Genomic DNA, 22,395 nt, shown 5'->3' on the forward strand with positions numbered 1-22,395 from the left:
TCCCACATCAGGTGTTCTTTTCCAGTGCAATATTCCAACATCAGTTGTTGTTTTCCATAACATTATTCCCACATCAGGTGTTCTTTTTCAGTACGTTATTCCAGCACGAGCTGTTCTTTTCCAGTACATTATTCCCACTTGAGGTGTTCTTTTCCAGTATATTATTCCAACACGAGGTATTCTTTTCCAGTATGTTATTCCAACACCAGGTGTTCTTTCCCAGTACATTATTCCCACTTGAGGTGTTCTTTTCCAGTATATTATTCCAACACGAGGTGTTCTTTCCCAGTACATTATTCCCACTTGAGGTGTTCTTTTCCAGTATATTATTCCAACACGAGGTGTTCTTTTCCAGTATATTATTCCAACACGAGGTGTTCTTTTCCAGTACATTATTCCAACACCAGGTGTTCTTTTCCGGTACGATATTCCAACACGAAGTGTTCTTTTCCAGTCCATTATTCCAACACGAGTTGTTCTTTTCCAGTACATTATTCCAACATGAGGTGGTGTTTTCCAGTACAGTATTCCAACACCAGCTGTTCTTTTCCAGTACATTATTCCAACATGAGGTGGTGTTTTCCAGTACAGTATTCCAACACCAGGTGTTCTTTTCCAGTATATTATTCCAACACCTGGTCTTTCCCAGTACATTATTCCCACTTGAGGTGTTCTTTTCCAGTATATTATTCCAACACGAGGTGTTCTTTTCCAGTACATTATTCCAACACCAGGTGTTCTTTTCCAGTACGTTATTCCAACACGAGGTGTTCTTTTCCAGTACATTATTCCAACACGAGGTGTTTCTTTTCCAGTACATTATTCCCACTTGAGGTGTTCTTTCCCAGTACATTATTCCAACATGAGGTGTTGTTTTCCGGTACGTTATTCCAACGCCAGGTGTTCTTTTCCAATACATTATTCCAACACCAGCTGTTCTTTTCCAGTACATTATTCCAACACCAGCTGTTCTTTTCCAGTACATTATTCCAACACCGTGTGTTGTTTTCCAGTACAATGTTCCCACACCAGCTGTTCTTTTCCAGTACATTATTCCAACACGAGGTGTTCTTTTCCAGTACATTATTCCAACATGAGGTTTTGCATTCCAATACATTATTCCAACATGAGGTGTTCCTTTCCCGTACATTATTCCAACACGAGGTGTTCTTTTCCAGTACATTATTCCCACATGAGGTGTTTCTTTTCCAGTACATTATTCCAACACGAGGTGTTCTTTTCCAGTACATTATTCCAACATGAGGTTTTGCATTCCAACACATTATTCCAACATGAGGTGTTCCTTTCCAGTACATTATTCCAATGTGAGGTGTTGTGTTCCAGTACTTTATTCCAACATGAATTGTTGTGCTTCAGTATATCAATCCACGATCGGATATTTTGTTCCAGGGTATCATTGGAAATGATTACAGACTGCGAGACATCTATCATTTTGTTACTGATGTCACTCCATCGCATTCTGCCTCAACCAGCACATAATTCAACCGAAGTAAGTGGTGTACTGAACACTCCCTCCAACCAGCACATTCTGTAACTTGCTGTCTTCATAAAGCACTATGTTTTTCATACTTTCTGTAATACAACTGCTGCCATGTTTATCAAAATGTTGTTCACCATGTTTTAATTGTGTCTGATAACCACAGCACTGCTCCAAGCAAGGATAGACCAAAGGTCACCGGCAGAATTGTCCAAATACCATCATTCAACATATTTAACAGAGAATATGTGGCTACTAGGAATGTACGATAGCATAGCTTGTCCTGTAGTCAAGGAAGCACAGAAGACAGAGCCAGAATGATTCCAATTTTACAAATCATTTGACGTCCTACAGTGCATTGCCCCCCTGAACATAAGGTACAATCATTTTCTTCTCTATCGTACACAAAGAGAATAATTTCTGTAACCCAGATACAGCAGTTATCCAAGAGTGGGGCCCACAGAACCTTGGATGAGAGCAAGCTGTGCAGGCGTTTCACAGGGACAATAAATTCCACATTCAATTTACCTTCAAATGTTCTCTTTAAAATACAAGAAAATGTATTCATTATGCTTTAATTCTAACTGTTATCAGCTTGGAAGGTACATTGATGGTGAGGATTGAAGTTAAAAATAACAGGCAGCTCCAACAGTGATGCATTCTAATAAATCACTGTGACGCAATTTTAAATTTCTAGCTTGCTGATTTTTGACATCCTCAATAGTACAAGAATATAAAAAGTGTTATTGGTGCCAGCAGGGACAGCTTTAATCTCCTGCAAATCATGTGGTCTTTGAGCTGAGTAAATGATGGCATTCACTCAGTTATTATTTCTATATTTTTGTTTGTTCTCTTTTTGAATCTGAGTGTAGAATATGATCTATATTAGCAGAAAGTGCAATCTCAATGAATTTGATCCTAAAATGTATATTACTCTTTGTTATTTTACACCAAACTTCATCATTTAGAATAGTGATTCAATTTATTGCTAACTCTTCATTTCATGGTCTTCCCTTCTGCTACCATCTCTAGATATGCAACAAATATTCATCAATCTGAACAAGTTTACATTTATTCCAATAACCAGATTTTAAGCCAATTCATTTTACATCTGCTGACACAGAAGTGACCAGTTATTGCCTGTATATTTTCTTCCTTACCTATTCTGATCATAGCATGTTCAATTGCATTTCATTAGTTATTTCCTCTGGTTTGTATATGTGTGTTATATCCCAATACCTTTTATTTATTTAAACAAATGAGCTGAAACATCTTTGGTGTATCTCAATTTCTGATGTGTCTGTTGCTCTGAGCAGAGCAAAGGACCCCCTCTATTCCCTGTGCCACCTTCCCCCCTTCTGCAGTGATTAAAGAGACCAAAACTGGGCAGTTAGGGAATCAAGGCATAACCTGATCGACAATAATCAGCTTTACTCTGTTCCCACAGTTTATACACCTGTTCAAATACATTAACATTTAAAATTAACAATGCAAGTTTTAGGGTATTATAAATGCAAACAATTGACAATTTGTTTAAAGTTGAAATATAACTTATTACATTCAAAATACAGGGGTAGTATGTTTTGAGAGAGTATGTTAGCATTAGAAAATGACATTTTGTTCTTACAAAGAGATAAGTAAATAATTTTACCACAGAGGGAGCTACAACTCTTCACAGTTAAATTGAACTATTGGGGGAATCAATGTATAAACTGGATATAATACCTTGTGCATTGAAAGATTCATCAATAGACAGAGGTCTGTTATCCGAGTAATAACGTTAAAAGGGTCTAAAGTGTGAATGTGGTGGCCCAGCTACCACAGGTCTGAGCCAAGGAGGTGAACAAACAAAATAAGCACCAACTATCTGTCTCAGCTGACTGTCAATAAGAAAGCATTTTGGAACTATCCCTGGATAGCCTTAGATTTGTAAGTGCAGAGAACCACAAGAGAGAAATGTCAATAATTATTTGTGAAACTGCACAAACATGGTGAACTCTGCCAGCATTTCTTATCATTTAGCTGACCATTATCCAAATGTTACTTTTTCCAGAGCTTCTGGCAACTTACTTGCTCCATTTACGATTAACTTAACTGCAGCATTTCATGAAACTTCTATTGTTTTGGCCTGGGAAAACACCATTATAGAAGACAACCATCATTTTATCTGGAATTTGTCAGATAAATTTGTGTCAAAAGATTGTTTTACAAGCTGGAGAGTTGTACACACAGAAGGCGGCACAGTGGCGGAGTGGCGTGCACTGCAGCCTCACAGCTCCAACAACCCGGGTTTGGTTCTGGGTACTGCCTGTGTGGAGTTTGCAAGTTCTCCCTGTGACTGTGTGGGTTTCTGCCAGGTGCTCCGATTTCCTCCCACAGCCAAAGACTTGCAGGTAAATTGGCCATTGTAAATTTCCCCTAGTGTAGGTAGGTGGTAGGGAATATGGGATTAATGTAGGATTAGTATAAAATGGGTGGTTGATGGTCGGCACAGACTCCAAGGGCCCGTTTCACTGCTGTATCTTGAATAGCTTCGAATAAGGAAAAAGGGGGGCCAAGAGAAAAAGGCACAGATAAAAACATAAATTTTAAAGAAGATCAAAAACAAAAGTGATTTTGGGGAGAGAATTCCAGCAAAGTAGGGATTCAGGCATTCAGTGAAATATCAGCATCTGGAGATGATGCAGAGGAAGGTGGGAGGGAGAACAAGCAAGAAGCAGAACATTTGAAAATTTGCAGACAACACCAAATTGAGGGAATATGTTTAATATTAAGGAAGAATGTAACAAGAGACAAAAAGAGAGTAATAAACTTGCAGAATAGGTATGTAATTAGCAAATGAATTTCAATATAGATAGGTGTGAGGTAGTTAGTAGGAAGTAGGCAACATACTCCTTGCAAAATAAGTGCCTAATTGGGGTAGAGAAGTCAAAGGGATCTAAAGGTGCAGATACACAATCACCAAAAGTAGTGATATATGTTAATAAGGCCAGTTAAAAAAGCCTGTACACTCCACAAGAAAATTAGAGGAATGTTGCTCCACATGAAGGAATGCATCCAGTTACCTCTTGAAAGCCTGCAGCAAAGCCATACACACATTCTGGCTACTCCACTCTTGACCCAAACCCCAGCTATCTGGGCACTTCTCAATTGTCACTTTGCAAGAGCTGGAGTTATTCTACATTAGTGCAAAGCCCCAATCAATGCAAGGCTGCTTACTAGAGCTGTTCTCACACTCCAGGCTGAATTTTTAAAGCTCACCACTGAGCTTCAGAAGAGGTGTGGCACATGCACATGATGTGCACTGCGGAGCTGCCGCGATATTTCATGCAGTGGCTCATTTACACGGAAGGGGCGGAACGTCCGCCCCCGATGACGTAGAGGGGACAGCTGTTCCGTCCCCATCAATGGTGTCCAGCACCACCGCATAGGAGCCATTTTTAAAGGGCTTCAAGCCCTTCAGTTACATTTACAGTTTTAAAGTGACAGGTTTCACAATAAATTAAAATAACTTCCAATCCCCTCTCCTACCCTCCCAATGAATAATCTGTTTATTATTTGTCCTCTACCCCCAAAATAAGTAAATTTTCAATCACGACCTTCCCCCAAACTTTCCTTTAACCTTCAACCCCTTCCCACAATCTCCTCAACCAATCGCATTCATTTTTGCCGAACGGAGATCCGAAGACGCAGGAGTTCCGGCCATTGGCTGGAATATTGCATGGGATGGCTGTTGGGACAAGGGAAGTGTTTATGCATTAATTATAATTTATTTGAATATTTAAATTACGGCTCCACCGCCAAACAGCAGGGAGGCCGCCCCAAAGCCTCACTGCCACCGGTAAAATGGGACGGCCTCTCCCGGAAGTATTTTCTGGGCCCCCCTGCCACACCCCCCCAATGTCAGGGGGCTGGTAAAATTCAGCCCTTCCTTTCTTTCATGCAATTACGAATCAGATTACCTTCAGGTTTCTAAGATACACAGGTCTCTTTGTGTCAATATGCATCAGAACCCAGCAAGTTCTTTCATATGCTGCCACCATTATAGCGAGCCATTGGTTACTGGTGAACAACTCATTTTGCCATAAGATGGAGGGTAGAATACACTGCATTCACACTAAAAACTCATGTGTCTTTGCTAAATTGTTTCAGTTTCATACACCATACTAAGCTTCTGGAATATAAATTCAGTGTCAAAGTCCAAATTAACTCAACAGTGAAGTGGGTGAAACAGTAACTCAGGAAAGGTCTCACGCTTTTTGGCTCCAGTATCAGGTTAGATCCTCATGACAAATTCAGGCTGGATTTGCACTCTAATTGCAGTGTCAGTGTAAAGCAAAACCATTTCACATGGGTATTACTGTTATAGTGTGCCTGAATCCTGCATGGAAACAAATGAATGATCAGGTCAGAAAGAGTGCAAAATCATGCATATTGGGTGTGTTGTAACTAAGAGAGCACATAGGCTAGAGTACAACGCAAGGCAGTTACTGTACCAACAAGTTCAGCTGTCACTAAAAGCCCTAAAAGAATAGCTCAAGCAGTTTATCAGCATCATGTTCCCTACAAAATGCATTACATCCTCAAACCATGGACCAGCCTGCAACGCGCTATACAATGTCAACTGGCAAAATTCCCAAACTCGTTTTAATCCCTCTGTGGAATGTTATGCCAGATCGTGACAGCTCTTAAAACTCCTAGGATTACATCATGCGATTTGAGCTGCTGTAATGTTGGGTTTTAGAGCACTCCACATTGGAGGAATAATGAATACTTGCATCTATAAAACCTCTTACCTGTCAAAATGTCTCAAAAACACAACGCAATTAATTACTTTTTTGAAATTCATTTTCTGCTATGTAGGCAAAATAGTATACCCCGCGCATACTATAAAGTCGACAATAGATAAACCATTAATATTGGGCACAAGATCTTTTGTGATAAGCATATGATGAATTACAATGCTTCACAGAGCTTTATACCGCAATTGTATGTTAACACTATCACTCTTCACTGCTATATCATACTGTTATCATTCACCAGTATACTGTACAGTATCACACATGTTCTAGGATAGTTCAACCCCCTGGATTAGCTTTCTAGCTGTGCTTCAGAAAAGTGATCCAGATTCAGTGAATCTGTTTATTTGACATCAACTCAAACTCCTGTCCAACACAGTAATCAAATTACTTAACACTACCTGTTGTGGAAAACAGGCCAGTGACTTTGAGGGAAGGGGGTGGGGGTAAGCTTAGCTCCGCACTTCGTGAGATTAAAGATTGAACTGTCCCAGAGAAATGTTTTCCACTGACCTAAACTAGTCATACCAAGTTAGATTTTGTATTCATCTACTAACTATTGAAGCAGACTCAAATCCTTCATGCTAAATAATAAAAGAACTGCTGTTTCAATATAAGTAATTTTACATGAAACCATTCTGCACTGATTCAGCTAATGAATCTGCACTAAACTGTTCAAAATGTTACACCTATGGCAGACACCATATTTGATGACTCAATTATAACCTATCTTCACTTCATGGGTAATGCAGCTGTGGTGACTGCTCTGTTGAGTTTCTATATGGTAGCCCCAGGGATTCCTTCAACACATCCTTCAAAAGCCCAATGATTTCACTCTAGCTAAGTAGTCATAATAAATAAGTAATGAGTAAATGAGCAAAATTCAAAGGCCTGTCTATTCTGAACCTAGTTTTGAAAAGGCAATAGCTTTGAGCCATTTGAACAGAATGCAAGTGTGCAGAAATGGTGTCAAACCTAATTGCTGTAAAACATTTAGCAAACTAAAGCAGAATGGTGTAGGTTGAATACCTGATGAGTTTCAGTTTAACATCTGCTTCTAATAATACCACACAATCCACCTAATGCACTCTTCACATTTATTCAATTCTGACAAATTTTATTCAGCCACTTTTAAATGATGCACTTGGAAGTAATATCCCCACATGTTTCATATATTTTGAACACAACAGGCAGATTTTTTAATTGTCACGTGGTCGAGCAGGAAAATGTTAAGTAGTCTTTCAACTGCTGCGCTATATAGGGATACAACCTCAGTGAATTTAATATGGAGCAATTGACTTTGCTTCTAGAAAATATTTGAACAGATTGTATAATTTTAACAGGTTGCAAAATATTTCACTAAAATATTTCACTGAAGTTGGACTCACCCAATGGCTCAATGAGTTTATCCAATTGTATAACTGAGCCAAGGGTCCAAATCAGATATCTTCTCTTTGCCAGATTAGCGGATTTTTGCCAAGGTAGTGCTAATTTGAATTTCAGTGCACTTGGTGGTATGAGAGGAAAATTATCCAGGGTTCATGCTCTTATCACCAGCTGGCAAACCCTGTTTGAAGTGTGCATGTGTGGGCACTTGGTGAGGAAGCAGTCAGGAAAGGCTACCTTGGTTGAATAGCCTAAAGGCACTCACTGTCAAGACCTACAAAGATGATTGAAGGCCAATTGGACAAAGTACTAGAGGGCAAGGCCATCTGTAAATCTGTATCCCAGCAAGGATTTCATGACTCCAGGAGAGGAAGAGAGAAATCTGGCATGGGAAAATTTTGTTCAACAAGTTGTAAGAGTAATACCGTTTGTCAGCCTTTCTCCCTGGGTCTAGTTTTGAATGCAGATAAAACTTATTGTGCATAATTTTGACTTTGGGCATTAACAGATTGGCATCTCATTGTGCACCCCTCCTGACTTCCACTGACTTCATTTGAAATTAAAATAATTTTACTATTTTTGGCCATTTTACTACAGGTGTAGTAAAAGTTTAGGCCCAGGTACATTGAAGTGATCAAGTTACTCAGCATCAAACTCTACTATATAAGTTGGGAATATTTGAGACTGATACAGGTTGCCCAAAGTATTCCATTTTCCCATCATCAACATTCTCACCTGAATGAGCACAATTTTTTTTTGAGTTGTTCAGATTTTAAGTTAGTCAGATTCTTTAACTGGATTGATATGGAGTCACACCATGCATTTTGAGAGGTGTTAAGCAGCACAAACAGGCAGCCTACTGCTAGACCATACACCTGTGTACAGATAGCCAACAGCGGGAGGCATCATGAAGCAATGACACTTACAGGAGCCATCACGTCATAGCTCAACAGTGTCCTTAACCTTTCCAGTTAGTTCACTGTCAAGTTAGACTCAATTATCACTTTCAAACAGCAGTAATTCAGCCGGTTGCTAAGTAAGTCACTATTTTCACTGCAGTGATTGGAGACAACAATAAGGGACCTGAAAACACTGGGCTCAATTTATAAACTGTTATGGTGAGCATGGAGGGACAGGGGAATTAACTCAGCTTTTGCTGGAACATTATCTCCCATACTTTTTATTTAAAATATTGTATATAAAATATAGCTGTTCCACTAATCTTTGCTTAAAGGGGCCAGACTGAAGCAGGAATAAAATACTTCATTACTTTTAATACTTTCAGTGACCCACATGATAAATGTTTGACCCCAGTTTTGTTAAGAAGAGTTTGATGCCCCAACTGTTTCAGAATCCTAATCCTGCTCAGAAAGCCTTTTATTAAAAAACATTCTGTCACTAGAAATTGATGTTAATGGGCTTCAGATAAATGTCATATTCATGTGCCTTTCACAACCCGACATCAATGAACATTGAAGTAGCATACCTTCTACTATTCCTTCATAAACCAGCACAGAGAATCTTTTTACAAAAAAGGCCCGCTGTCTTCCACTGTTCATATTTTATGTTGAGAAGCTTTCTCTGTCTGATAAGTGTGTGGGAGGTTGTTTTTATGGAGGGGGTGCAGAAAAATCAAGATTATTTTGTGTACAATATCTGGATTGAATCCATGTTAATTACAGTAATCACACTGTCCTAAATAAAAATACTATATTAACCCAGTAGTGCCTTCCCAAAGAAGTATTTGGCATATCATTTTGTTTGGGGAAGTCATATTATTTTCAGCATGGTTATATCATAGTCATTACTGTCTGTGCTCGAACCTGGTCAACAACAAAAGCATCAGAGCAGAGCTCCAATTGTATCCTCATTTGACGCGCTCACTTCGATCAGTGGGTCGGTCACTGGATAGCTCAACAGTGTCCAGTGTTATTCAAAACCATTCCAATTAGTTCAATGTCAAGTTGGACTCAATCATTATTTTCAAACAGCAGTAATTCAGCCAGTTGCTAAGTCAGTAATTATTTTCACTGCAGAAGTGGGAACACTGGTTGATTTTCACTTTCCTAGGCTGGGGAGTCGAAGGTAGCTGTAATGTCCCTATGTCCATACCATTATCCAAGATGAGTTCAACTCACTCAGCACAGAGAAGCAAATCTGACTCACACTCCAGCTAGATATTGCAAAAACTCACCGAGTTCTCAAAAGAAGCCTATGTTTCCTCTTCTTTTCCAATTTTTAAAAATATTACAACTTAAATTAATAGTGTGCCTTTATTGTAATAAAACATCCCAAGTCACTTCACAGGAGCAATATAAAAGAAAATATGACATCCAGCCACATAAGGAGATATTAAGTCAGATGACCAAAAGCTTGGTCAGAGAGGTAGGTTTTAAGGAGTGTCTTAAAGGAGGAAAGCGAGGTGGAGACATGGAGAGATGTGGGGAAGGAATTCCAGAGCTTAGGGCCTAGGCAACAGAAAGCATGGCCACCAATAGTGGAGTGATTAAAATTGTAGATGCTCAAAAGGCCAAAATTGGATGAGAACAGATATATCGGAGGGTGTGGGGCTGAAGGGGTGAGAAAGGACATAGGGAGGGGCAAGTCCATGAGGGATTTGAAAACAAGGATGAGAATTTTAAAAGCAAGACGTTGCTTGAGCGGGATACAGTGTGGGTCAGCAAGCATTAAGGTGATAGGTGAACAGAGCTTAATGTGAGTTAGGAGGCGGGCAGCAAAGTTTTGGATGAACTCAAGTTTACGGAGGGTAAAATGTGGGAGACCAGCCAGGAGTGCACTAGAATAGTTAAGTCTAGAGGTAACAAAGGCATGAATGAGAGTTTCAGCAGCAGATCAGCTGAGACAGAGATGAAGTCAGGCAATGTTATGAAGGTGGGAATAGGCGGTCTTAGTGATGGTGCAGATATGTAGTTGGAAGCTCATCTCAGGGTCAAATGTGACACCAAGGTTGCAAACAGTCTGATATAGTCTCAGACAGTTGCCAGGAAGAGGGATGGAGTCGGTAGCTAGGGAACAGAGTTTGGAGCGGGTCCAATGGCGTCAGTCTTCCCAATGTTTAATTGGAGGAAATTTCTGCTTATTTAGTACTGGATGTCGGATAAGCAGTCCAATAATTTAGCAACAATGGAGGAGCTGAGAGAGGTGGTGTTGAGGTAGAGCTGGGTGCCGTCAGTTTACATGTGAAAACTAGCGCTGTGCTTTCGGTTGTTGTCGCTGAGAGGCAGCATGTAGATGCGAAATAGAAGGGGGCCAAGGATAAATCCTTGGGGAGATCAGAGGTAACGGTGTGGGAGTGGAAAGAGAGGCCATTGCAAGTAATACTCTGGCTATGATTGGAAAGATAAGAATGTAAATAGGCCAGAGCAGTCCCATCCAGCTGGACGTCAGTGGAAATGCATTGGACGAGGGTCATGTGGTCAACCATGTCAAAGGTTGCAGACAGTTCGAGAAGGATGAGAAGGGATAATTTATCTTTGTCACAGTCACATAGGATGTCATTTGTGATTTTGATGAGAGCCATTTTGGTACTGTCGCCAGAGCAGAAACCTGATTGAAGCGATTCAAACATGGAGTTCCTGGAAAGATGGGCACTGATTTTGGAAGATATTAGGGAGAATCCTAAAGTGCCATGTGAAGATTGTGGCCTGCTCATTTAATTTCTACATAATAAGCTTTTTCCATTGCAGTATCTTGGCAATTTTTTTTCAGGAAGTCCATTCTGGGAGCAGTGAATAATCTTAGAAGTTTCTGATCAGTAACCAGTAATGCAGAAAACAAGATTCTGGGTGAAAAAACAAATTGGCTCTAAAAGAGCCATGGGTGACCATTACGACTAGAAACATCCCATTATTTTGTTTTTTTTAGAAGACACTGTCATTATGAAAACCTCCTCCTATTGTTTATAATCAGGTTGTATTGATGTAAATCACATAGAAACATATCACTATGTAATTTGTGTGTGATGTCATAAGCTCACAGTTCTGCCTATTTCCCTTCCTCCTCTAACAAAAATAGATATGGTGATATTTAGTTTTGCCATGACTGTGAATTTTTGTTGCTAAGATGCATGAACGGGAAAGAAATAGGGAGAAAGTGATATAAATGTTTTTAAATGAGTAAATTATACTCCTAAGAGCTTGCTGATGAGTGTTTTCAATAGATGAAAAGAATACTGAACTAGTATATATAGGAATCATTCACTTTGATTGGAAATCCAGTCTTTTAGAAAAAGGAGTTATATTATTTATAGACCTGAAGAGCAAACTTTAAGGCATAATGGAAAAATTCTTCCTTACTATTTCAAGTCAGGACATTTGAAAGCTGTATTGCCAACATATTTTAAAAATTGTAACAGATTTTCTGTGGAAACATGTACAATGTACCCCATACAAACTTTTCATCAAAACCTATCAAACCAGAAGTTTAGCATCTAGTCTGCATCTGTTACACTTCAATGCATACAAAATCCATGTCATATTTGCTTGATTAGCTCAAGTGTGAATCTTAAATAAGCAACAAGTCATAACTGCTATAACTGAACAGTATAATTGCCAAAATATTACTGTGCAGGTAAAAACTTTAATAAAATACAAGCAAACAGTTACCAATCCACAGCTAGCAACGATAATGCAAAACTTTTTGAAAGTGCTTTCAGTTGCCATCTTGCTTTCTCAATAACTCATATTGTTAACTTAACTGTGATACACTGGAACTTGTTTCTTTATGATATTTAAGTCAATCAATGTTGCATACATTTGCACGTGTACTGGATGAATATGATGCACAAAACTTATAATTAGATAGATTCAGTAATCCAAGGATATAACAACCAAAACTAGAGTTTGTAATATAAAGAATAAAAACTTAAAATGCACAAAAAGACTTAAATTTCATCTGGTGCTGGAAATCAAGGCAAGTTAACCAACTAAGTATTGTGCACAGAGGCCTACCTTGCCTCAGTGACCTTGGATTTTTCCTCATTCTTGCTTTCCTTGCCTTGGGTTTTCTCTCTACTTTAAGGGGATTTTATTCTTGCACAACTTTTCAGACCTCTGCATAATTGTGCCTGCAATGCCCAGCAATGGGGGAGGAGTGACACATGTATCTAGCACATTGTTAAAGACAGATACAAATGTATGTTTGAAGCTTGGATCTTTGGGACTTGCTTCAGCAGGCAGTTGGGTGATCAATACTTTGTTTTCATAAACTAATCCATTCTGTCAGGGCAATTTCTTTCTTGCAAAGTAAGGAAGATGTGACTATAAAAAGCAAATATGTTGTCAGTGGACAGTATGTAGTTTCAGGACTTTGGAAATGTATGATGTTACAACTGCACACCAAACTTAGCAACCATCATACAAATGTTGCTGTATTGAGGCAAGTACATCCACTTAATATTTTTATTTATTTAGAGATACAGCACTGAAACAGGCCCTTTGGCCCACCGAGTCTGTGCCGACCAACAACCACCCATTTATACTAACCCTGCAGTAATCCCATATTCCCTACCACCTACCTATACCAGGGGCAATTTACAATGGCCAATTTACCTATCAACCTGCAAGTCTTTGGCTGTGGGTGGAAACCGGAGCACCTGGCGAAAACCCACACGGTCACAGGGAGAACTTGCAAACTCCGCACAGGCAGTACCCAGAATCAAACCCGGGTCCCTGGAGCTGTGAGGCTGCAGTGCTACCACTGCGTCACTGTGCCGCCCAAAGCTACACTGGACAATGGACACAGCCCATTGCTGATTGATCCAAACTACTCATTAAACACGGGTAGTTTTGAGCAATCAAGGTATTTGGTACCAAAGTGGATATATCCTTTTAATGATACAGCACAGATAAACTTACACACTTAAGAGTGAGATATGCGAGCCTTTCACAATGAGTGGGCATGAGCTTCATGAGTGAGAGAGAGAATATTGCATTGTCTGACTCATCATATGCAACAATATGTGATACCTACTTACAAGAATATATATCTCCTAGCAACGCTATGCCCATGATAACTATAGGATGGGTAAATAAGAGAGCATCTAACAAAAAGTAACTTCTTCAAATCTAGTGATGATCCCAATGTGAAATCCTCTTGGTGACAAATGCAGAATCACATGAAGAAAAGAAAGGACAAGTGTTTATTTAAATAGTTTCTCATGTTGTTATCTGGTTTAAACTACCGAGCTAACAGATCTTGATTGACAACTTCACAACTTCCAACCCTTCCCCACACACCACTGAGAAGTACAGGTCAATTTCAGATAAATTTCAGAAAACCTTTGAGTATTGGTGGGAAGGTTATTCGTATTGTATGCAGGAAGGATGGTCTAGTGCACCACTGCAGTGAAATCTAATAAAATTGATGTTACCTTCCATGCTTCCTAATGAACCATGCATTATCTGTATGTATAGTCAGCCAATGCAATAGGCCCAAAATATCTTAATTCACTTTAACTTCCTCCCCACACCACCACCCACCCCACCCCCCACTCCACCCCACCCCCGTATGCTTCAAATATTGGACCAACATATAGGTCATTATCAAGTCTCTTTGTAACTAATATTTTGCCCAAGTTTCACATACAAAACAGATATTGTAGCCATTATCATTGAACTATAGACATCCATAACAGCCAGTGTTCTAATGGCATTGAATTCACTTAGGTATCACTGAAGAAGAGCACGGACAAAAATGGAAAATAAATAATTAATCGTAGTTGATGGATTTCAGTACCGAGTGATAAAGTCCTGAAGCAGAGACCATACATTGTAATTGTTTACCTGTGTAGTCCCATTAAACATCTAAATTCTTACTAAATTCTCTATTTCACCATGTTTCACCAACATACAGAAAAAATCTGTATATAGGAATACAAATAGATAAATGAAAATAGATTATTTTTGTTGACTTAAGTGTGCAGACATTGAAAAATACAAAGCAAAAAATTGCCATACCTGAAATCATCCCGAATCCTGCTCAATAAAATTATCCAAATCTCACCATCTTCACAACCAATAGTTGCCATTTTTCAAATTCCAGAAAATCCCAGATCCAATTTGTAAAAGAAATTGCCAGGGATGTCAAGTCAGATTATATCCCACTTTGGCGTCTCACCATTCAGCCATTGTTCCCAACATTTAAATGTAACACTCAGAAAATGTCTTGCAAATTCCTCCATCAGCGTGCAGGTCAACAATAGCACAAGTAAAGCATATAAATCCACTTAGGCTCTTAGAAGTTGTAAAGATCCAGGCTACTAATCCAGACACATTTTGGTGGGTAGAAAACCCTTTGTCAGTACCTCCCTAGCAGAAGAAAACAATTTGTTAGTCAGTTAAAAATTATATTATTTACAGCATTCTTAATTATCTTTTATTCCATATAAAGTAGAGCATTCTCATTGAATCATGTACCCTGTAAAATCATTCATGGCTAACTTATTGTTGAAGAAGCATTATAATGCCTAGTAGGCAACCAATATGCATCCAGAAGGTAAAAGCGAAATCTCAAATGGATGTTAGAAAGCTGTAGGATGTTCTGTACCTAGACTTCCAGAAAGCTGTTAAGATCAAGCTTGACTTAAAAGTTTGTTACATAAGCTTAGTTATGGAAATTCAGGCAAAGATCTGGAAATGGATAAGAAACAGTTAGATATTGTGACTGGAGGACTTATGGGTCTTGTTTTTGGTGGATAAATTAGGATGTGTCAAATCTGTATCTGTTGTGTGAACGCTGTATAGATTATTCAATATTGATATGCTAGTCATGAGTCTGCTACTGACGGAAGACCAACACATGACTGATGTCCAATTACAGCTTATCTTAGTGACAGTTTCTCCAAAGAATCGGGAAATTTTAATTAAGTAGAACCAATCTTTTCAAATGATCTTTTCAAAGAATTACTCCAGTAAGTTAATTTTAGATTTGAGAAATGGCTTTTACTTGGTCAATGAGATGGAGCCCCTTCAGAAATAGTTCCTAGCTTTGCTAATACTGTAACTTCAAATAGATTTTGTGAATGTCTTTTTTAAATAATCATATTTATCATGATTCTACTTTTTTAAAAGTTAGCATTAAATTGTAAATCTCATTTTATCTTAAAAGTCAAACTGTATCATACAAAACTGGCAAGATATTCATCAGCATGCCAAGAAATAATTAATAACCCCTTTCTTTCCAATACATGAGAATTTACATGTCATACGTGATGGGTTCCCTGTGCACCTGAGTCCTCCAAGGCATTTGTTCCATTTACATTTCTCACCCTCTCCAAGTCTCAACAGTATACTATGTGACTCCATCAGTAAATTGGTAGCATTAAATTGAATTATGATTGAAAGCAACATGGGATGAGAAAGAGAGGGAAAAAAGAAAGAGAAAAGAGAGAAAAAAAGAAATAGCGGAGAGGAATAAAAATAAAGAAAAAAGAAAAGGAAAGAAAGAAATTGCATTTACATGTAATCTGTGTTTTGACCTTACTGCACTAAGATAGGTAAAGGTAATGTAATTTTTACCTGTGTTGTGTAAGTCATTTTAAACAAAGGGATGGAATCATGACTCACTTTGCCTCACAATTTTTTTTAAATCAGTTTATTTCCACTCAGCAGGTGCAATGTGGCTACAAAAATAATGTGATTACATATACTTTTAGGTCACGATTTCATCCAGAGCCAATGGGCTTGAAGGAACCAAATCTGCACTGTTTCATTCCAACCCATTTCTTTGTGCAGAATACTGAGATGGCAGACTATGTGACCAATCTTTGACTGGAAAGCAGACAGTAAAGAAAATCAATGGAAGTGTAGTTTGATGGGAGTTATTGATACCATGATGGAAATCTGTCTAGTTCTATTTGGAATGGTCTAAATATATTTCACAAGTTATAGTTCTCTTTAGTTATGGTCCAGAAAAGGGATTCCATCCCTCCCCCCCACCCCACCCACCTACATTTAGTATTTATTCAAATATGAAGTGCATTTGACATACTGAAAAGGAAATCTTTGTGTTAAACTTTTGTTGTGGGGTTAGTTCTAAACAATCTATGTTTCAAAAAATCCATTCTGGGGCCAAAAGGTGTTACAGAGCTAAACAGGAAACAAAATGAAATCAGCAGAAAATGAAATGTTTGAATAAGAAAGACTACAGGAAAAAGAAATCTACGAAATAACTGGAGAAATGCGGTACCAGACAATGGTCCTCTATCACGAGGAGTCCCTGGGCAACAAAAGAACAGGGAGTGGCTGAACTCTCTTGTTTAAAATCGATGAAAGTAAAGAAACTCCAAATCATAGTCAGAACATTAATGCTCATTGACTTGCCCCAATTCCAATTAACTCTCATATCGAATTAAAAATGTGTGATGAATTTCTGGTCGCACAATACAATATCTGCCTGAAATCAGTATAGTGACCCATGATCTATTGTTTAACTCTGGCATTGTAAACTACACCCGAGATCCAATGTACAATTAACCATTTGACTAAATTTCTAAATTTCCATATAACAACGGGGCATTATAATAAATAGCAAGATTAAATATCTCTGAACGAGAATCTGGTTGCAAAATGTAGCAACCAGACATAACATTAATGCTGTTCTCCACTGATTTAACGGCAGTGCAAAGCATCGCAAACTATTTTGTTAATTTAAGATAGCTGATCAACGTGTTTCAATACCTTTTCTTGTTCAGGTTGCGCCATACATATTTTAGGCAAGTTGAAACTTCCGTTTGTAGTCCATGTGAAAAACTAAATATTCTTCCAATATAAGTAACAAAACTATTCAGATTGCTCTTTGTCCAAAAAAGCCACACACGGGGACAAAGAGAAAGAGGAAGCGAGTAACAGACAAAGGCTGACAGTGATATGAGTTGAAGAAGGAACAGTTCGCCCTACAACCTTAAACAAAGAACTTGCAATTTTTGGATTGGTTCTGGACGATTTCCACCCATAAAATATCCAACATAAAACTCAAAACACATGCGAAAGAAATGTTAGCAATAACTGTTACACATGAGATTTTCTTACCTCAACTTGAGGTCCACCGCCGATATGAATAGCATCGAATTATATTCATCACAGATAGTAACTCAGCATTTTAACCCTTCTTTTTGGAGTCGAGAAGCTATATTTAGAAACTAACCTTTATTGACAATCTGGCGCATGAACTGTTGCTCGAAGGAAAACGATGCAACTTTTGCAGTATCAAGTTTCAAACCTGCGCAAACGTACATTATCCTCAAAAGAAACAGTAGAAATGCTCTGTTATTACTGTTAGAGGGAGAGGAGCCCGGGGTATTTATTTTTACTCCTTGATAAACGGCGGCTGTTAACTACTGTAAAACAGATTACAGATCCCAAGTGCTCGTGATCAAATACTTGTTTTCACAAGTTCAATTTGATTGTCAGTTTTCCTCCCCGTGCCTTTTCAAATGTTCCGACTGTGGGATATTTTCAATCTGCAAAAAATACAAAACTATCAATAAGTCCTTATTAAAGCGCCAAGCAAGGATCAGCAATGAAAATCTAGACGTGATATTTCCGCCAATCTCTGTTTCATAACATTACCCCACAAAAATCACCAACTAATTACTTTGCATTCTGAATTAAGTGCAACACAATGCCAGCCCATGTTCGATGTAGTTACCGTGAGGAGTTATTGAGGCCCCTGGGCTCTGTCCTCAGACGAATTAAGAGCTTGTTTCAATGTGATGAATCCAGAACTGAGAACAAAGACTTGCTCAGGCCTTCCGAGTTCAATATCAGCCGCTACAAAAGAGGCTGCAGTTCGCCACTCACTTCCTACCTGTTGCTCGCCGACTGTATATATTTTAAAACAATGTGCCTTATATATCCTCTTGAGTTTTGCAACGCCCAGCGTAGAATCAAAACGAAGCAAGAAAATAAAACTTTATCACGGGCTGCCTAACATGAAACTGATCATCACCCTGCAACAAAAAAGAGGCCATTCCATCAACTTTCGCTCTCTCCAGCGCGGTTTTTAAATCTCCCTTTTATACCGTCACGTAGAGGAAAGCTGTCAAGATATTAGGGGGAAAAAATCCTCCTTTAACAAAAAACTTACCATAGAGGCATGGGAATGGTCATCACCTGCAGCCCGAGATCGCAACCCCTCCAATAATATGGAGAGTGGTTTGTGTCTGAGGGTTAATTCTCTCTGATCTCTTTCAAGCCTCTCTGACTAGAACAAAGGAAACTCCTCTCGCCACTGCGTAAAAGGCTTTTGTATTTAACTTTGGTGCTGACGCGCTCACGCACTCTTTCCTCTCACAGCCGCTCACAGCCCAACTTCTCACCATCCTATAGCAGTAACATTCATCCCCACCCCCCCCCCCCGACTCCCCCACCCCCGCCACCACCACCCCAACACACATACCCCAAGACAGCTCACACCTCGCTCGAGTTTGTTATGTTTTGGTTTGGAATGCTGTTTTTAGGTGGAGCTTGGATTTTTTTTATATATATAAAGTTTGGAAGCCTTGACAGCAGTTTGCCTTTGTCCTCATTTGGGAGGAGATTCTGACCGCGCCTTTGCCGGGTTTGCAGCCCCTCAAAGCCCGCCCTGGGAGGGGGATACCCAGGAGCTGGTAGGATCACCCAGGGCAAGGAAGGCAACTGAGAAAGACGTTCAGATCAGAAACCTGTAGCCTGGGCTGGGGGACATGGTCATGGAGATTGCAGCGAGCTCTTCTGAGAGAGAAAAGGGGAACAAGGAACAACCGAGATCCTGCGAAAGCAACAATATCCGAGCGTCGGCAAGGGACACCTCGGTATCACCTTCAGTCAGTGAGACAAGACGTCGGAATCCCAGCCAGCACACTCTGGCACTGACAAGGAAACAGATCGAAAGAGATTAATCCCAATGTAGATTACGGTATCTCGTCAAAGAAAAACAGTCTGGACCATCCACAGATACCCAAGCACGTCAGCGTGTACTTTCGTGTGATTACAGGATTCAATGTCAGCATAAAAGGCCCTTAGAAAGTGAGAACTCCCTGGAAATAAAACGAACTAAAACTGGGAGCCCGGCTGGAATGACTCTCGTTTCTTTTCAAAATGTATGGCATCGGCACGTCAGCTGATCTGTGAATGTGAATGTAACAACAGATAAGGACATTGAAGGTTTAGTAAATATTTCACTCCGGACTGATTGAGACTGGTCGACCAATTTATCTTTCCTGAGAACACTGCGCGATGAAGGACCAGCCCCAACACTTGTTAACACTTTTCCATTCCAATTGTGCACAGCTAGTTGGAATGTTGCATTGAGTGGAGGCAGCGCTGTCAACCTTTTATGTTAGTAAATAAAGATGACATTAACAACAACTTGCATTTAGCATAATAGAATGTCCCAAGGAGCTTCATAGGAGCGTTATTCATCAAAATTTGAGATGGAGCCAGGTAAGGAGATATTAGGGCAGGGTGACGATAAATTTCAGACAGTTGTCAAGGAGAGGGATGGAGTACGTGGCTGGGGAACGGAGTTTGTCGCAAGAACCCAAAGAGGTAGATTTTAAGGAGTGTCTTAAAGGAGGAGAATTGGAGAGGTTTCGGGAGGTAATTCCAGCGCTTGGATCCTAGTCAGCTGGAATCTCACAGTCAATAGTGAAGCAATGAAAATTGGGTTGTGGCACTTACAAAGGTGGCTCCATAAAGTGAGTTGAAATAAAGAATGAGGGTGGCACAGTGGCGCAGTGGTCAGCACAGCAGCCTCACAGCTCCAATGACCCGGGTTCAATTCTGGGTAGTGCCTGTGCGGAATTTGAAAGTTCTCCCTGTGACCGTGTGGGTTTTCGCCGGGTGCTCTCGTTTCCTCCCACAGCTGAAGACTTGCAGATTGATAGGTAAATTGGCCATTATAAATTGCTCCTAGTATAGGGGAAGGTGGAGATATGGTAGGAATATGGGATTAGTGTAGGATTAGTATAAATGGGTGGTTGATGGTCAGCACAGACTTGGTGGGCTGAAGGGCCTGTTTCAGTGCTGTATCTCTAAATAAAATAAATGTTAAAATCAAGGTGTTGTGGGACTGGGAGCCAATGTTGGTCAGCAAGCACTGTGGTGATGTGTGAATAGGACTTGGTGAGAGTTAGGTCATGAGCAGCAGAGTTTTGGATCTCAAGTTTGTGGGAGGCCAGCCAGGACAGCATTAGAATACAAAAACAAGAAATGCTGGATTCACTCAGCAGGTCTGGCAGCATCTGTGGAAAGAGAAGCAGAGTTAACGTTTCGGGTCAGTGACCCTTCTTCGGAACTGACAAATATTAGAAAAGTCACAGATTATAAACAAGTGAGGTGGGGGTTGGGCAAGAGATAACAAAGGAGAAGGTGCAGATAGAAAGCAATGAAGGTGAACAAGGTAAAAGAGACAAACGAAAATCCCGTCGGAGAGAAGAGCAGAACTTCTTCAAGGTAGGCATTCCTGGAAGAGAAGTGGCAGTGAATTAAACACTAAAATAAAAGCAAAATACTGCGGATGCTGGAAATCTGAAACAAAAACAAGAAATGCTGGATTCACTCAGCAGGTCTGGCAGCATCTGTGGAAAGAGAAGCAGAGTTAACGTTTCAGGTCAGTGACCCTTCTTCGGAACTGACAAATATTAGAAAAGTCACAGATTATAAACAAGTGAGGTGGGGGTTGGGCAAGAGATAACAAAGGAGAAGGTGCAGATAGAAAGCAATGAAGGTGAACAAGGTAAAAGAGACAAACGAAAATCCCGTTGGAGAGAAGAGCAGAACTTCTTCAAGGTAGGCATTCCTTTTATTTTAGTGTTTAATTCACTGCCACTTCTCTTCCAGGAATGCCTACCTTGAAGAAGTTCTGCTCTTCTCTCCGACGGGATTTTCGTTTGTCTCTTTTACCTTGTTCACCTTCATTGCTTTCTATCTGCACCTTCTCCTTTGTTATCTCTTGCCCAACCCCCACCTCACTTGTTTATAATCTGTGACTTTTCTAATATTTGTCAGTTCCGAAGAAGGGTCACTGACCCGAAACGTTAACTCTGCTTCTCTTTCCACAGATGCTGCCAGACCTGCTGAGTGAATCCAGCATTTCTTGTTTTTGTTTCAGATTTCCAGCATCCGCAGTATTTTGCTTTTATTTTAGTGTTTAATTCACTGCCACTTCTCTTCCAGGAATGCCTACCTTGAAGAAGTTCTGCTCTTCTCTCCGACGGGATTTTCGTTTGTCTCTTTTACCTTGTTCACCTTCATTGCTTTCTATCTGCACCTTCTCCTTTGTTATCTCTTGCCCAACCCCCACCTCACTTGTTTATAATCTGTGACTTTTCTAATATTTGTCAGTTCCGAAGAAGGGTCACTGACCCGAAACGTTAACTCTGCTTCTCTTTCCACAGATGCTGCCAGACCTGCTGAGTGAATCCAGCATTTCTTGTTTTTGTTTCAGATTTCCAGCATCCGCAGTATTTTGCTTTTATTACAGCATTAGAATAGTTGAGTCTAGAGATAACAATGGCATGGATGAGGGTTTCAGCAGCACATGATCTGAGGCCGGGGCAGATATGGGCAATGTTACAATATGGGAAGTAAACAATCTTGGTAGTGGAGAGGATATGAGTCGGAAGCTCAGCTCAGGGTCAAATAGGATGCCAAGATTGTGAATGCTCTGGTTCAGCTTCAGGGAGGGGGATAGACTCCATGGCAAGGGAAG

General features: G+C 39.7%; 1 long non-coding RNA gene across 1 annotated transcript in view; it reads right to left on the bottom strand.

Moving 5' to 3' along the window:
- Positions 1–18,872, bottom strand: part of LOC137379394 (uncharacterized) — a 491,733-nt gene extending 472,861 nt beyond the window's left edge. The window contains exons 1-3 of the long non-coding RNA XR_010976809.1: positions 18,790–18,872; positions 17,733–18,163; positions 14,661–15,011 (exon numbers count right to left, since the gene is read on the bottom strand). This is a non-coding gene — a long non-coding RNA (uncharacterized lncRNA). The remainder of the gene's footprint in view (positions 1–14,660; positions 15,012–17,732; positions 18,164–18,789) is intronic.
- Between the last annotated feature and the right edge of the window lie 3,523 nt (positions 18,873–22,395).

The sequence above is a fragment of the Heterodontus francisci genome, chromosome 2 (assembly GCF_036365525.1).
Source record: "Heterodontus francisci isolate sHetFra1 chromosome 2, sHetFra1.hap1, whole genome shotgun sequence".
Classification (NCBI taxonomy): Eukaryota; Metazoa; Chordata; class Chondrichthyes; order Heterodontiformes; family Heterodontidae; genus Heterodontus; species Heterodontus francisci.